The sequence below is a fragment of the Ambystoma mexicanum genome, chromosome 1p, assembly GCF_040938575.1.
Source record: "Ambystoma mexicanum isolate Mex_15411 chromosome 1p, UKY_AmexF1_1, whole genome shotgun sequence".
Taxonomy (NCBI): Eukaryota; Metazoa; Chordata; class Amphibia; order Caudata; family Ambystomatidae; genus Ambystoma; species Ambystoma mexicanum.
In genome coordinates this window covers 50,983,281-50,999,064 of record NC_090921.1, presented here as the reverse complement: position 1 = coordinate 50,999,064, position 15,784 = coordinate 50,983,281, and the positions used below count along the sequence as shown (strand labels likewise).

At 44.3% G+C, this 15,784-nt stretch overlaps 1 long non-coding RNA gene across 3 annotated transcripts in view; it reads left to right on the top strand.

Annotated features, from left to right (window-relative positions):
- The window catches only part of LOC138566008 (uncharacterized), a 133,409-nt gene that overhangs the window by 20,147 nt on the left and 97,478 nt on the right, over positions 1-15,784 (top strand). For 2 of the 3 annotated variants that reach the window (XR_011301779.1, XR_011301788.1), the window contains exon 2: positions 13,078-13,104. This is a non-coding gene — a long non-coding RNA (uncharacterized lncRNA). Of the gene's footprint in view, positions 1-552; positions 580-13,077; positions 13,105-15,784 lie in introns of all 3 variants that reach the window. The other variant, XR_011301784.1, reaches the window with a different exon arrangement.

Genomic DNA, 15,784 nt, shown 5'->3' with positions numbered 1-15,784 from the left:
GACTGACAAGGAGTTTCTCCTACTTGAACAGTCAATGGGAAGTTCAGAGTAGTTTGCTGATCATATGACCCTGGGAGGACCTTGCATGGTGACGTTCCAATGAATGTTACCTCAACAACATCCCAGTACTCTTAGTGAATGGCACACACAGATTTCATGGAAATGTCTTTTTCTTCTGGGAGTTAATGTAGGGAGCTGAGGACTGGCCATCTTTTTCTGAATATCTTTTAACTGCAGAATCAAGCCATTGGGTGCAATCAAGAATAGTCTGGAGTAGCGAACTATTTTGGCTCGGGGCACCTCCACTTTATGTGACATATTAAGGAAGTGCAGAATGAGTTGTAGCATGTGGAAGGATTAGCACAATTTCTTTGTGATGTCTTGAATTCGAAGGGTGGATGACAGCAAGTCGTAACATATGCGACTTTTGATACAAATTATATGTATATCTGGTTTCTCATGTAATGCATTGCTGGTACTGAGCATTATTAATAAGAGCAAGACCGCATACAATTCAAACAGAGAATGGCTCAACCTTCAATCCTTTTCTAGCAACTACACCTACAACCAAAACTTCAGGTAAGTGTTCATTGTCTTTATTCTGTATACTGACTTGGAGTATTTCTTCTGAGTAAACGAGGAGAGCAGAATCATCCTGGCCGCCTATTTCTGAATATATTTTAACTGGAGTGTTTGGCCTTTGGAGGTGTGCAGAGTAAAGTATAAACTGAAAGAGTGATCAATTTGGAAGAGTAATAAGGCTCTGAACGCCTCTACTTTATGTGGGGTATTGAGGAAGGTCATAATAAGGTGAAGCATTTGAAAGTGGTATTTTTATTGGATTTTCTTGCCATCACTGAGTCATGGCTGCACGAAGCATCAAGACCCTTACTCTCTTTAGCAGACCCTGATGGATACACCATACTTAGACAGGACAGAGATAAGACACAAGGCAGTGACATTGCCATTATCTCTAAATCCAGCATTCTATGAGAATTACACCCGCTCAAGTTACCGAATCCTGTGAAGTCCCACAGCCAAACCTCTGCTACTTAACTGCCAGACCCTCACTATTTACCTTATCTACAGCCCCCCCAGCCCTACTGGGACGTTTGAGGAGGACATTTACACCCTGCTATCCAATAATCTCAAAACTACTTCTCAACTACTACTCTTATGGGATTTCAACCTGGGCTTTAATGATCCACTAGACAAACACGCCACATCCATCGCCAGTATTCTCTCCGAACTTGGCATAGCCCAAAAAATCACTGAACCCACACACAACAAAGGGAGAATTCTTGACTGGGTGGTGGACTACAATTGTACTACCAATATCATAACCATCTCCCCGCAACCTTCGACAGACCATTTCCTCCTGTCCTTTGAACTATCTACCATCAGATCACTTCCTCTAGTCACCCCAACTGCCCCACCTTGCCTAACTAGGAATAAAAAGAGTAACACAGTGGATAAAGTGATCCCAGCCATCCTCCCTACCCTCAACCAGCTGTCCAATCACCTAGACCCAGAAACATTTGTTGAGGAGTACAATACCAATATGTTAACCTTACTCAACAACATTGCCCCAATCAAACTCAGACCTAGTAAACCCAAAACCCAACTAAACAAGTGGTTCACCCCTCAATTAAAGGACCTACAACAATTAAAGAGGAGTTGCGTAACCTCCTGAGGTTACTCCCGTCAGAAGCCAATAGAACTAAATTAACAGAAATGTCATCACATTACAAAAACTAAATCTATGTGGCCAAGCCTAACTCCTACAATAAGCGTGTTTGCAATGCTAATTCTAGCATGAAGGAATTGTTTACCATCCTTAAGGAATTAGAGTTTCCCAACCCCATTCCTGACACCTGCACCAAAGACAAACATGTTGTTCAGACATACAACTGGCACTCTCCAATAAAATTACTACTCTTCAAAATAAAATAGCCACAAAAAAGACACACTTAACCACCCACCTCATCCGAACAATAATACTCCTGACTTCCCTTTGAAGGAACCTGATTCCATCGCCCGTTTCAACTTTACCAAACATCCATTCTTGAGGCTGAGAACGTTATTCTTTCACGCAAGCCGTCCAAATGCAAGGGTGACCTCTGCCCAGCCCAGCTCATAAAAGATGCTGCAAGAGATCTTGCCCAGTTTGTCTCCAAACTCATCAATGCTTCATGTGCATCTGGCATTGCCCCTAGCATCCTCAAACAATCCTGGGTATTGCCATTGCTAAAAAAGCAAACCCTAGATCCACTCATACCCACCAATTACCGTGGGTAATTAAATTTGCTGCTCCTGCCGCAAATCTGGTGAAAATCCGTCCAGCGGTTTGAGCTGTAGGCGTGCGCAAAGTTTTTCCCCCATTCATCCTATGAGAAAAAAAGAAATGTTGGGACCCCCCTACAACTTTACCCCCCCCCCCGGACCAAACTTTGCAACACAATTCAGAGTGCACCATATACTTTTTTTGCAAAGTTTTTTTGCAAAGTTTGGTGTGCATTCGTCCATATTAATCTTGGACATGTGGTTTGGTTATGTAAATCCTATCAATGTTATGATATGATATGATATGGCATTTATAATACGCCTATACACAAATGTTTCAAGGTGCAACGAGGCATGGGAGGGGGAACAGAGGGAAGACAGACAATGATCTTACTAGGCCAGGTGTCATTCAGATCGCGCAAGTGCAAGGGCGAAAAGAAAAGTGCGGCGGGGCAGGGGGAGGTTAAAGTGCAGTATATGGGATAATAAATCTCAAGATAAATAAAAGAACGGCCAGCTGGTGGCAGTGCAGGGTGAGTGCAGACATAAGTGCTGGTGGGCGGACTCTAGGGATACAGAAAACAGTCCCCAGGTGCAGGGGTTGCCCATAAGGCAGTATAGGCATGTAACTGGCAGGGCTAGGGCCTGAGATCAGATGGGTGGCCAGGTAACCAGTGCAGTCTCAGTATCAGCCAGGAGTTCAGCATGGGTGAGGGGGGAGAGAATCATAGCGATCGACTTTAATTCAGATGGTGCAGCTTCATATTATAGGGGATCTCTCTTCTTCATCTAAGGAATCTCTCTCTCTCTTGAAATCAACAACTTGAGAATTAAAGATGTGATATCTGGAGAAATGGTATCAATTCCTGGGGTATTCATCTCCTATTACCTGTCATCGTAACCTGGAAGTGAGGGAGATCATCCTCTTGGATAGACCATGTTTTTCTCTCTAGGGAAATTGACATCATTAGTTCACCCTTATTTAATCAGTCCAAACTCATAAGCACTGACATGTATATCACCTTTACACACAATATTTCATTCACAGGTCTTGGTGGGATCTCTCCTTCACTCTTACTACTCCTTGTAGAAATGGTCTTAGTGTACTTTGGAATTCAGTAAAACTAAATCCATTAAATCTGTCTTTGCTAACTGTTCTTGAGAACATTTTGGCTTTTGGTGTAAGAAGTGTTTTTACCTATAGCGAGACTATTTTTGCTTGCCTATAAAGATTTTTAAGAGGTACTTGTGGGGGTAGAAAAAGAGTAGAACATGTCTATAATGAACAAATAACAGAAGCCAAAAGATTGAAAAGAGCTGAGTTGAGATGTATCCTAAAGGATAGACCAAGGCAAACTAGCGACTTCGACAGAGATATCAAAACGTTTGTAAGAGCATGAGATATTGATGTGAATGATAGCTGGAATATTTTGTACACACTTAATGGCAAGAGACCCTCATACATTTGGGAAGCTACCAACTATGATCATTTTATGCAACCAACATTGCCATTTGTACGATCACTGAGGAGGCGTGGGTATCTCATTTCAAGACTATATATTCTGCCATTAACTCCTCCTCTTTAACAGTAGTGGTTGCTACTTCATGAACTTCCTAAATGGGAAGGACACTTTTTGGGGGATGGCATCCTGGCAACAATCAAAATGTTGTAGACTTTAAAGGCCCTTGATCTGGACTACTGGAATTTCTCCTTGTATCCTTAAGTCAAACCCCTTGTTTTGGGCCAGGATCCTGTATTTTTTGGTTGATGATATTATCCAAAAAGATATCATACCCCCTACTTGGAAACCTTTCTGATATAATTCCTATCTATAAGAAAGGAGATAAAGAGAGAGAGCCCAAGAAATGATCGACCAATAGCAATCCTGGATGCCAGCAGAATCGTCTTTGCAGCATTGTTGCTTAGAGAGATGGATTCCTGGGTAGAGAAATTGGGCACATTTTATGGTTCCAAATGGCCTTTCAAAAATCATAGGGCACCTCACCCATTGCCACTTTGCTATCTTATCTCCATGCTCTTTCTCACTTGAATATGGATAAAAACATCTATATTGCAAGCATAGGCATGACATGTGCTTTTGATCGAGTTATTAGGGAGAGACTGTGGTCTAAACTGAGGACTTGAGAGATACTGAAACAATTATTAAAATTGACAAAAGAGGATCCTCTGTTGTGCTCTTTAGTGATCTTTGTTGCCTGCTCCAGAGTGGTATCCTCGCCCCCAAGCTCTTCAACGTATACATTGCCTATCCCGACAGATTATGGGGTCATTCCAGCTGCCTTCCTGAAAGATGTCACTGCACTGGCTGGCATTAGCTGCTAATGTATTGTTTTTTCACCCTACCCATATCGGGCTACAGAGGATAATTGAACGTTTCTCACTATGTGAAGATCAGGGGCGTAGGAGACACATACAATCTGGGGGGGACAGGGGACATCTTGGGGACTTTGCTTTATTTATTTATTTATTGTGTTTTAGTCAAAGAACTCGACTTTTCACAAAACTAGAATTAAAATAGCAGTACGTATTAAATTACAAATATCACTGTATAAAACAAGAGAAAAGAAAACAGAAGAACATTAAAGGATGCAGCAGCAAAGAACATGTCTTTGTATGTTGCATTTCTGGATGTTTCATCCGACTATGAGCTCATGGTAAGAGAGAGGAAATAACTTCCAGTGGGCCACAGCTAGGACGCCAGCTCGTTAAGAGGCAGATCACCTGTAAGTGGACTCCTGCCAAATAAAGGAGTTGCAGCCTTTTCTACCAACTGCAAGTTGCTACTTTTTTTGTGTGGGGCAAGGAGACGTGTGAGTATCTCTTGGAAGGAAGGGTGGGGGTTTCAAAGAAAGAGGAAATCTTGTTTGTACCTCTGAGTAAGCCCTGTTATGGGAGTAGAGGGACTAGGTGTGTGATGTTGCTGCTTTAACTGTCCTCCGGGTGGGTGGGGGTGTGTGTACAGCAAACAAGGAGGATGAGCGATCGTAAGCCCACCTCCTAATAATTTATGTATTTATTTATTTATTTATTTATTTATTTATTCAGATTTATTTAGAGCGCACATCAGCCCGGGGGCATCGTGGCGCTGTTACATGAGGACATACATAGTCTGGTTACCGTAGAAGGAAGGTGGTTACAACAAAGCAGTTTTCATTACAAGCACTCCCCAGGTCCGCGGCCGGATGTGTCGGACCGGGGGATGCCTATTAGGTGGGGTATATGTGGACCCAGGGGGGTGGACAGAGGGGCAGCCCGCTATGTGGGGCCAGCCTCTCACGATAAGTTTTGTCCCTCTTATTCCATCTCATGCTGGCTTCAGAGCCCAGCCTTTCTTTGCCTTTGTTATTCTGAATGCAGAGCTGGACTCTGTTCCTTTTTCGTTTAACATTTTCTGCAGAGCCTGATCTATTTGATTCTCTCATATGTTACTAGGACGGCAGAGCATGGGTCCTCTGCCCTGTTACATTATTCAAAGAGCCCCTGTGGCCTTTCTTTGCCTCTCCCTTGTCTCACTGCCTGCTTGCTTAATACATACCTCCTTGCTCGAACACTCAACATATTCTCCCTAACACAGCAATGGCAGCTGCAGCCTGTCTTAACTTCTATTTGTTTTGTGTCTTGAATTGGCCTCTTATTTCGCTTTTCTGCCTGCAGGGGAAAGGCATTTGCCAGTCACTGCCATGATGGTTCTACCTGGCCACAAGAGGGAAACAGCTAGCCAATATTGGAAGAACATGGGCATATTATGCCAGAGGCTGGCAACTGCCTTCCTAATGCCTACACAAGAGACACAACTCTTGCCTTTGTTTCTAACAGTAATTCAGTGGATGAAGAAACGCGAGAACACACATACAGCTTATAAATGAAGTGTATGATGTCACACTTGGATAAGACATTTTGATCATGCCAGGAGCTAATTTCCAGCTGCAATTAAGTGATTACCTTTTAGACTTCTGGCTTTAAATAATGTTAGTATCATCTGGAAAGCACAGAGGTTGCTCAACAGGGTTCCTGGAGTACGAGGGGTACCATACTCGTGGGCAAGAATGATTGGATGGCATTCTTGCCCTGGTTTGTAGCCTGGCCCACACAGCCATGATGGGGGTAGGGGCGTATTACTTTTGGTTATACGTACCCTTTGAGGGTAGGCAGACATTGCCTCCTGCTTTAGCCCACTAACAGCTCTGCTTTGCAACTTCATCACACATACCTGTCAGGTGACATGTAACTCAATGCTACTAATGTTATCAGCCTCAGAAGTCTGGAATCCTTTGCCACATAAACTAGGGTACAGGCTTGCCACCTCAGACTTACCCGAGTCAGAAAGAGCAGGGCACAGTGCCTTTGTGGGTTTTTCACACTTCTTACTCGGGGTGTGCACAATTCACTCCGCAGAGAAAGTGGCACATGCTGGGCAACATTCTTCCACTTTTACAATGTCACCCAAAGAGCGAAATTAGCCATTTGAAATACCTCTGTCGACATATTATTGCGCAATCCACACTGATGGGTTTAAGCACCTGCTTAACGCAAGATGGCAATTAAGGGCATTTGCCAACGCACTCAAGAAGCACAGGACACCCTCTTACCAGCGACATGCCATGTTCACTCATTCTGATCATGAATTACCATTTATCTGGGGTCATGTTAAATGTATTTATTTATTTATTACATGTGTAGCATCACGCAAAACCCCCAAGCATCAAGGCGCAAAGTAAACTACATGTAGTGGACCACTTCCTTTGGCGCAAGTTTATACTTTTCTGCCACAAAATGGAAGATTTTAGTGTAAAAGGCAGGTGAAATCACATTGCTTTTCCACTTTGGAAGAGTGTAAATACCTTGCGCAATTAGCGATTGCTGGCAGAATTGACAATGGCTTCCTCTGGACTCCGCCCGCTTTTACCAGGTTTCATTTCCAAGCAGATCCCAGAGGAATCCCTTTCCTTATTTCCAGCATGAGAATCCATGCTGGCAGTAAGGCCGCATTTGTCTGGTGGAGTGGGAAATACAGGGGGTCCTGGTGTGTCCACTTGGCCCCCGAACTCCACCCAGAAAATGCACGAAAATCTGGCCAATTAGAAAAAGCGACAGTAATAGGGTTTTCCACCACTTTTTCTGAACCAATTGACCTGGTTAATGCTGTTTTGCATCGGAAGCTGAATGCATTCACTCTGCCTATTATCCCACCAGAAGATTAAGCCAGCTGCTGAACACAGGTGTTACATATTCCAATGCACAATCTGCATTTGGAGCATTAACTCACTGGCTACCTTGCAAATTATATCTCCTATGGGGCTTTACCATCTTAACCCCTTAACTGCCATGGGTAGTTCCCCCCCCCCCAGTGCCAAGGCCTTTTTTGGCGATTTTGGTATTTCGCCATTCAATCCCTTGTAACTTCATTGTTACATGAGATATCTCGGCCAAAGTTGCCCCCTTTTTTCCCACATGTAGGCTGTCGTAACACCACCCAGGAATCCTAGTTTGCTGTTGGGGGTGTGGGGGAGGTGGATGGGAGCATCTCATGTAACCCTTCCTAGGGGCAGAAATCTGCCACCCAGGGAAGGCTACATAAGATGCCCTCATCCACTTAGGTTGGGGGAGAGGGCCACCCCTCCTTTCAAACACAAACAATCCTGGTGGTCTAATGGAACTCTACCCCCAACCAAAACAAGTAATAATATATATATATATATATACCCGATTACTATTGCAATGTCCTCTTCACAGGCATCTCAACTAAAAAATGCAGCTCCTCTGGGCATCCATAAAAGAGAACACATCTCAGTAGCCAGACAGCAAGCACACTGGCTGCCTGTCCACCAGTGCATTCTCTTCAAAACGCTTGCTCTCCCGCACACATGCACAAATGCATCCATTACACAGCACCACCTACTTATCACACAGCGTCATCATTCCTCAGGCCTCCAGAACCACAAGAACACCATACGCCAATCTATTTCCTGTTACCAGAGTTAAACGTGCCAGAGTGGGAGAGTCAAGCTTGCCTTTCATTGCCTTCAGGCACTGGAAACAATCAGAACAAGACAGTTTGCCTAAAAGGTCACACACACCGCCCTAAGGCATCTACCCAGCTACCACTACATGTCTAATGTCAAACATCTGTATTCTATTGACAATGAAGCATGACATGCAGCTCAAACTGTAACCCTGTGCTGCGCTATCACATGCGTAACCAATATGTCTTATCTAGACTCAGATATGGGCCAATTTAACCCAGGCACATAACAAGTAATACAACCAAGCCATGTTATACTGTGAGCAAATGTAACCTAGCCGCCTATCTATGTACTGTAACTAAGCCATTATCTTGTAACAGTGCCTTGATGACTCTGGGCTGTGTGCACGCTATATAAATGCAAATAAATAAATAAATATGCTAATGTTGGTGAGCGTCTGTGGGCTGCCCTTATGCTTGGAGAGATGATTTCCTTGTTCTAAACTCCGAATTTGCCACTGGGGGTGCTGACATTACCTAAGGCACCCTCACAGCTAAGAGCTGAAGGTTATTCCACCACCCCACCAGGAGAAATAGCCAGTAATTACCAGTGCCGGTAATGCCAGTAAATCCCCCCATGCAGTCCTGCTGGACTCCATGGAATGGGGATTAACCGCTCTTACCGGTACTTGTAATCTGCCGGTAATGCCGGCAGACCAAGTGCCGCTAACAGTGATTCCGATTGCCAGTATCCTGAGGGCATACAAGGATACCTGCAAACTCTGAATTAGGCACAAAGTATGTTGATTTTAGGTTTATATTTAATATGTCTCTATATTGTATGTACTATTAAAATATTTTTCTTGACTTAATGGATGTAATGAATTTTCCTTTCCTACATGTATGCAAATAATATATATATAATACAAATCAATTCAATATGAAAGTATAAAAAATATATGTTTGGTAAACACAGACAATAAAAGTAGTTATTTGTAGGAAAAGGGATTATTGCTGTTCTGGGCGACACCCATATGCAATGAACCAGCCCCTCGGCGAAAGGCCCACCTCATTAAGCAATGAACAGACCTGCTTTAAGGAGCCACTCAAGCTGTGCCCGGAGATAAAGTAACTCCAACCATTAAATTCAGCACCTGCAACTCAAATGCGTATATAAGGTTCACTCATTGAGAAATATAGTTTTCAATAAACGTTATTAATCTGGTTTGGAAACAGAAGAGATGCTGTTTGTGAAATCGGCTTGTGAGTAAGAGGCAGGCTGTGCATAAGAGGACACACGAAAACTACAACTGATTGTTTTTTCCTCTGTAACGTAAGTGTCATTTTAATCACTCAGAATCTTGGCTTTGCATATGACCTCTGAGTAAAAGCCGGACAAAGAGGCTGCCTTGTAAAACACTTTCTTGCATGGTTGTGGCTTTTACATAGAACATTTGTCTGCAACTAGAATTAAATTGAGATGAAATTAGAAAATGTTAAATTACTTTAATTAGGCTGGAGCCTAGAAAAAAGTAAAATATTACTTAGTCTGAGAGCTTTACTGGCCACGGTAAAATAAATATACGTTGGGCCAAGATGCCAGTAGAATCTATTGCTTACAAATAGCAGAGTTAGAATGGGGACCAAAGTTGACCTATGTAGGGAGCGTCTATTGAACTTCCACGCCATATGAACAGGATGATGTAGCCCAGTAGCAGGCACATAGCATAACAGTGAAGAGAAGGAGCTGACAGTCTTTGGCTCTCCTGAGTCAGATGGAATGAGGTAAACAAACAGGTGATCTGTCAGAACCCTGGTGGCGCAGCAGCATACGTGGAGAATAGCAGAATCCTTCAAGACATATAAAGAGGGCCTCCAGGAAGGAACATAGACCCACAATCAGGACAAGGGGAAACCCAAGTCTTCCTAAGGAGCTCAGTGACTGGCGCAGTGGGGCACCAAGCAGCCCGTGTACCAATGGGAAAACTGCTCAATATAAGAAACGCTGTCAGGGCTTCAAGAAATTAGAAGGCGCATTTCCATCCAAGATTGCAACCAAGACAATCTAAGGGGAAGGGAAATAATAAAAGGAAGCACCCTAGACGTCAGAACAGTTCAACAAGTTCTCAGAAATATACTAAAGATATAAGGGCCTACAACATACTTCCTCAGGGTTTTGCAATGGTTTTTATTTATTTAATGGAAATTACATGGAATGCAATGCATTTTTTCATACAAAAATGCTTACATAACTTTTAACATTTATTTACAGAGCGGAGGACTAGTGTCCTTAACAATGGGAGAGAGAGTAGTGATATAAGACCTGGGGAGGTAGAAACACGAGCAAGGCCCAGGGACAGTAGGGCTTCACGTAGGAATGGGGTAGTGGAGTAAGTGCTATGTTTTAGGATGAAGGAGTGAGGGATGAGTGCTTTGCTTTAACAAAGTAAGGGCTAAGGAGAACATGGATATGTAGTGGCATAGAATGCTATGCACGTGGTTCCTCAGATGGGAGGAGAGTTAGGATGTTGGATTAAAAAAAGAAATACAGTGGCAGTAGTCAGGCGATGATGATTATGAGCATTACAGAGTAAGGGATATAGGAGAAGAAGTGAGCAAAAACGAGACGGGGCTCAGGGTATGAGAGATGGTAATCAGGCGAGCCTAGAATGATTTAAGGGAGTGTAGGGGTGAGTAGGGAGTCAGATTGCCTGATAGATAGGGTGGGACAAGCTTGTATATAGTTTTGAAGATGATGGGAATGAGTTTCCACTATGCACTCAGAGGTATACAGAGTGAAGAGAAGTGGACCCAGTGCAGACCCTTCGGGAACACCAGCAGTAAGGGGGTGGGTAGGGAGTAAAGGCTGTTCCAGAGAGCCTTGATGTGTCTGGGGACGAGATATGAAGCAAACCAAGTGAGGGCTTGTTCCTGATGACCAGGATGCTGAGAGATGGTCAGAATAGTTGATGATATTGAAGGCAGCAGAGATGTCCAAAAGAATATAAGAATAGATGAATGTTTAGTATGACAAGTGATAGAGATGCAGTTGCTGTCATTGAGGCAAGTTTACTCAGTAAAGTGCACAGGTCGGAATACAGATTGCAGAGGGCCCCAGCAGTTGTGTTTGTCAAGGAACCGAGAGAGTAGTTTAAACACGACATGCTCTAGAATTTTAGAATAGTAAGGTAGAAGAGAGACACTACTAAAATGTGCAGGGCAGGTAGGTTCTAGGCCAGGTTTCTTAAGGCTAGTGGTTAGAGTATCTGACGTGTTGGATTATGGACACAAGGCACTGTCAAAAGAGAAGTTGAACAGGGAAGTAGGATATGGACCAACAATGTGACCTATGAGTTTCACTATGTGTAGGAATAGAAGGTAATCATGCTGGCCATGCTACATGTGCTTCATCCGTGATGCACACACAGCAAAATCTGGGGCTAATACCGGAATATATATAGTGCTGAAAGAACCAACTTCTGGACATTGGTCAAGCATGGGAAATCCCTGGGAAGAACTCCAAGAACATATACGGAATGTTAACAGAGACTCCCTGGAGACAGCCCTTAAGGCTGAGCCGCTGAGACCAGGAGAAGGGAGTCATTCCCCTGCTCTTACCTTTTGTTGAATCAGAAGCCATTGCAAATGATTGTTGATGAACAGCCTAAGATTGACAACAAATGGGAGTCATTATCCTGAAACTATTTCTGTTTGTTAAAACCTTCATTTGTTTAGTGATAGGGCCAGTGCAGGACAGAGTTGCACAGAGGACAGACTCTTTAGTTGGACACCACCCTGATGACGAGTTATTTTTCAGTAAGGTAAGGCAAACCCTTTAGAGTAGCCAAGTGCACATGAAATCTACAGCAATCATTCATTTTTGTAGCGCAGCAGAATTAAGATGCATGAAAAGCCTGAACCTGGATAATCACGCTGAATACGCTACATGTGCTTCATCCGTAGTGCACACACAGCAAAATTTGCGGGCAAGTACAGATGCGCTCTGCAGCAGTATCTTGTTTGACCAATTTGGTGCAATCAGGATCAAAGAAAATCCTACATCTTACAAGGGTCTCTCACCACTTAATATGTGACCCGACCCCTAGGCAAACATAGAGCAAAAGTGTGAGGCCAAGTGTAGACAGGTGCATATTGATTTCATGCAGCTAAAGAAATGGCTCCACAAGCAGACAGCTGTTGCGCAGCACAGTCCGACTCTGAGTTTCTCCTACTTGAAGAGTCAATGGGAAGTTCAAATTAGTTTGCTGATTACATGACCCTGGGAGGGCCTTGCATGGTAACTTTCCAATTAATGTATCCTCGCCAACATGCGAGTACGCTTAGCGAACGGCACACAAGCATTTTATGGAAATGTCTTTGTATTCTGGGAGTTAATGTAGGGAACTGAGGACTACTAAGATGTGAAGGTTTCCTCTCAGACCCTGGATGAACCTGGCCATCTTTTTCTGAATAGCCTGTAAATGCAGAATCAAGCTTTTGGGAACAATCAAGAATAGTCTGGATCAGTGATCTATTTTGGCTCGGGGCACCTCACTTTATGTGACATGTTAAGGAAGTGCTGAATGGGTCTTCTTAGCATGTGGAAGGGGTACCATAATTTATTTGGGATATTTTGAATTTGAAGGGTGAATGACACCAAGTCATAACATATGTGACTTTTGATACAAATTATATGTACATCTGATTTCTTATGTAATGCATTGCAGGAGCCAAGCATTATTGATAAGAGCAAGGCTATATATAATTCAAACAGAGAATGGCTTAACTTTGTCTGTCAATCCTCTTCTAGCAACTACAACTACAACCACAACTGCCGGTAAGTGTCCATTGTCTTTATTCTGTGTACTGACTTGGAGTGTTTCCACTGCATAAAGGAGATGAGCTGAATATTCTTGGCCCCCTATTTCTGAATACATTTTAACTGGAATGTTTGGCCTTTGGAGGTGTGGAGAGTAAAGTATAAACTGAAACGGTGATCAATTTGGAAGAGTAATAAGGCTCTGAACGTCTCATTTGAAAGTGGTAACACCATTTCCAGTGTTGTCTTTAATCTGACGGGTGAAAGTAAGAAAGACAAAATATATGTGGCTGCTAGAGCACACCATATTTAAATCTGGTTTGTGAACTAATAGGTTGGTGTTAGTAAAATATAATAGTAAGGGATCACTAGTTCTGATGCACAGAGAGAATGGCTCAACTTTGTGTTTTGTTCCAGTTGTGTGTGGGACATATGGTCCAAATCAAAACAGGAAACATCCATTTTCATTGCCGGTTGGAATATGTCAGCTGAGGGAACAAGCAAAGCAATGTGCTTGCATTTTACAGACTAACTGGCCGATTCATGGAACAAACGGGCGCCAAAAAAGTGGCGCAAGCTGGCACAAGCAGGCGCTAGCGTGAAAAATGTGTGCGATTCATGGAAGCTCCTGCGCGTGTTTTTCCCGAAATGTGCGCCAAACCCATGCGTGGCGCACACGTCATTGCACCATCCCGAACGCTGTGCACAGGGAAAGCACACAGCGTCCGCGCACACACCAAAAAGGGGGCGGGACCCTGGGCATAACACACGGAATGGGGAACAACGTGTGAAAAAGAAGGCGTAACTGGGGAAGTACTGCAGGGAACTAACTACACGGAATGCCCACACGCACGCGAACAACCCGTATAAACCCGCGCATAGCAAAAGACACGCATAGGCGTCAACGCGTCCGCCACACGAAGAAAGTCGGAAGCGTCCCCGTGCACAGTATAAAAGTGTGCGCAAACAACAAACACGTATATACAGCTAAAATGAATGCCCCATTTGTCGCAGCACTGATCATGGGACACCGCAGGAGAAGGAGAATAGCCAGGGCCCGCATTTTTTCACCCCGGACAAGCCTTTTTGGGATGCCTGACAACCAGGTCTACGGCAGGTATAGGTTTCCACCTCATATCATAATAGACCTGGTCAGGGATTGGGAAGATGACCTTACATTCCCCACCCTCTGCTCCAAAGCATTCAGCCCCTTGGAGAAGGTGCTCAATGTCCTGCATTTTTTGAGCACTGGGTCATTTCAGCGGACTACTTCCATAGTGGGGGTGTCTCACAGGCCACACAGTCATGCTGCCTACACCAGGTCTTGGCAATCATGACTGCGCGCCCCTCAGTTCGCAGGCACATATACATGCCCAGAACACCCACAGAAAGGCATGCCGTTGTCCAGGATGTTTACAGGGTGACACATTTCCCCAAAGTGCTTGGTGCCGTAGATTGCACCCATGTGGCCCTACGTCCACCTAGGGCCACTGAGCGCATCTACCTAAATTGCAAGCACTGGCATTCCATCAACGTGCAGGTGGTATGCGATGCAAAGGGAATCATCACCTCTGTCTATGCAAACTACCTTGGCTCCACCCAAGCAAGCACTGGCATTCCATCAACGTGCAGGTGGTATGCGATGCAAAGGGAATCATCACCTCTGTCTATGCAAACTACCTTGGCTCCACCCATGACAGTTTCATATACAGAATTTCTGCCCTGAGCCCGGCCCTGGAACATGGTGACACATGGCTCCTAGGTGAGTACAAATGCCTGTGCACATGCATGCATGTCACACACACACAAATACACAAACCCCAATAATCACAACCATCATCACCTCTCCAAAGGACAGTGCCTACCCTCTGAGCAACCGCATGATGACGCCAATCCGGAACCCCACCACACCACCCCAGGTAAGATACAACGCGGCCTATATTGCAACCAGGGCCATAGTGGAGCGCTCATTCAGAGTGCTCAAGTCACACTTCCGCTCCCTTGACCGCTCTGGCGAGCAGCTACTCTATGCACCCCCAGTAGTGTGCAGGATCATTATGGCAGCATGTGTCCTGCACAATGTTGCAACACGGCAGGGCGTACCGGTGGACATGGTGGTGCCCCCACATCCCCAACCACAGGCACAAGTGCTGCCCATGGGAGGGGATAGGGCACGTGGTGAGGAAGCCCGGACCCAGCTTGTGGCCACATTTTTCACCTAAACTCCCACCCCTGCGGAGTGCACACAGGCCTGGCACATACCAGGTGCCAATCGATGATGACAAAGAGACAGTCAACTGTCACAACCTTACCACCCTGAGAATATTGCCATGAAAGTGCCAGATTGCGTGCATCCCTAGCTACTTAAACATAAGCAATCCTGTGTGACCAAAGGCACACATGCAAGGTGTGAATCACACAGACCTGCAAAACAGGCCATGACTATCACTGGTATGTCACCCAAACCCTCCCAAACCACAACATGACATGGCAAGCAATATCTATACACCAACAGAGTACCAATAAGGTACACATGGACATGTGAAAAATGTAAAGTGGCATCAGACAATGATGCCTGACATGGAATCAGATGAAATGACTGACCAACAACCATCCACCCAAAAGAAGTCATACCCAAATGCATTCCAACAGTTGTAGTTGTAACATAACAATGAATGCCTGGTTACATGCACATTGT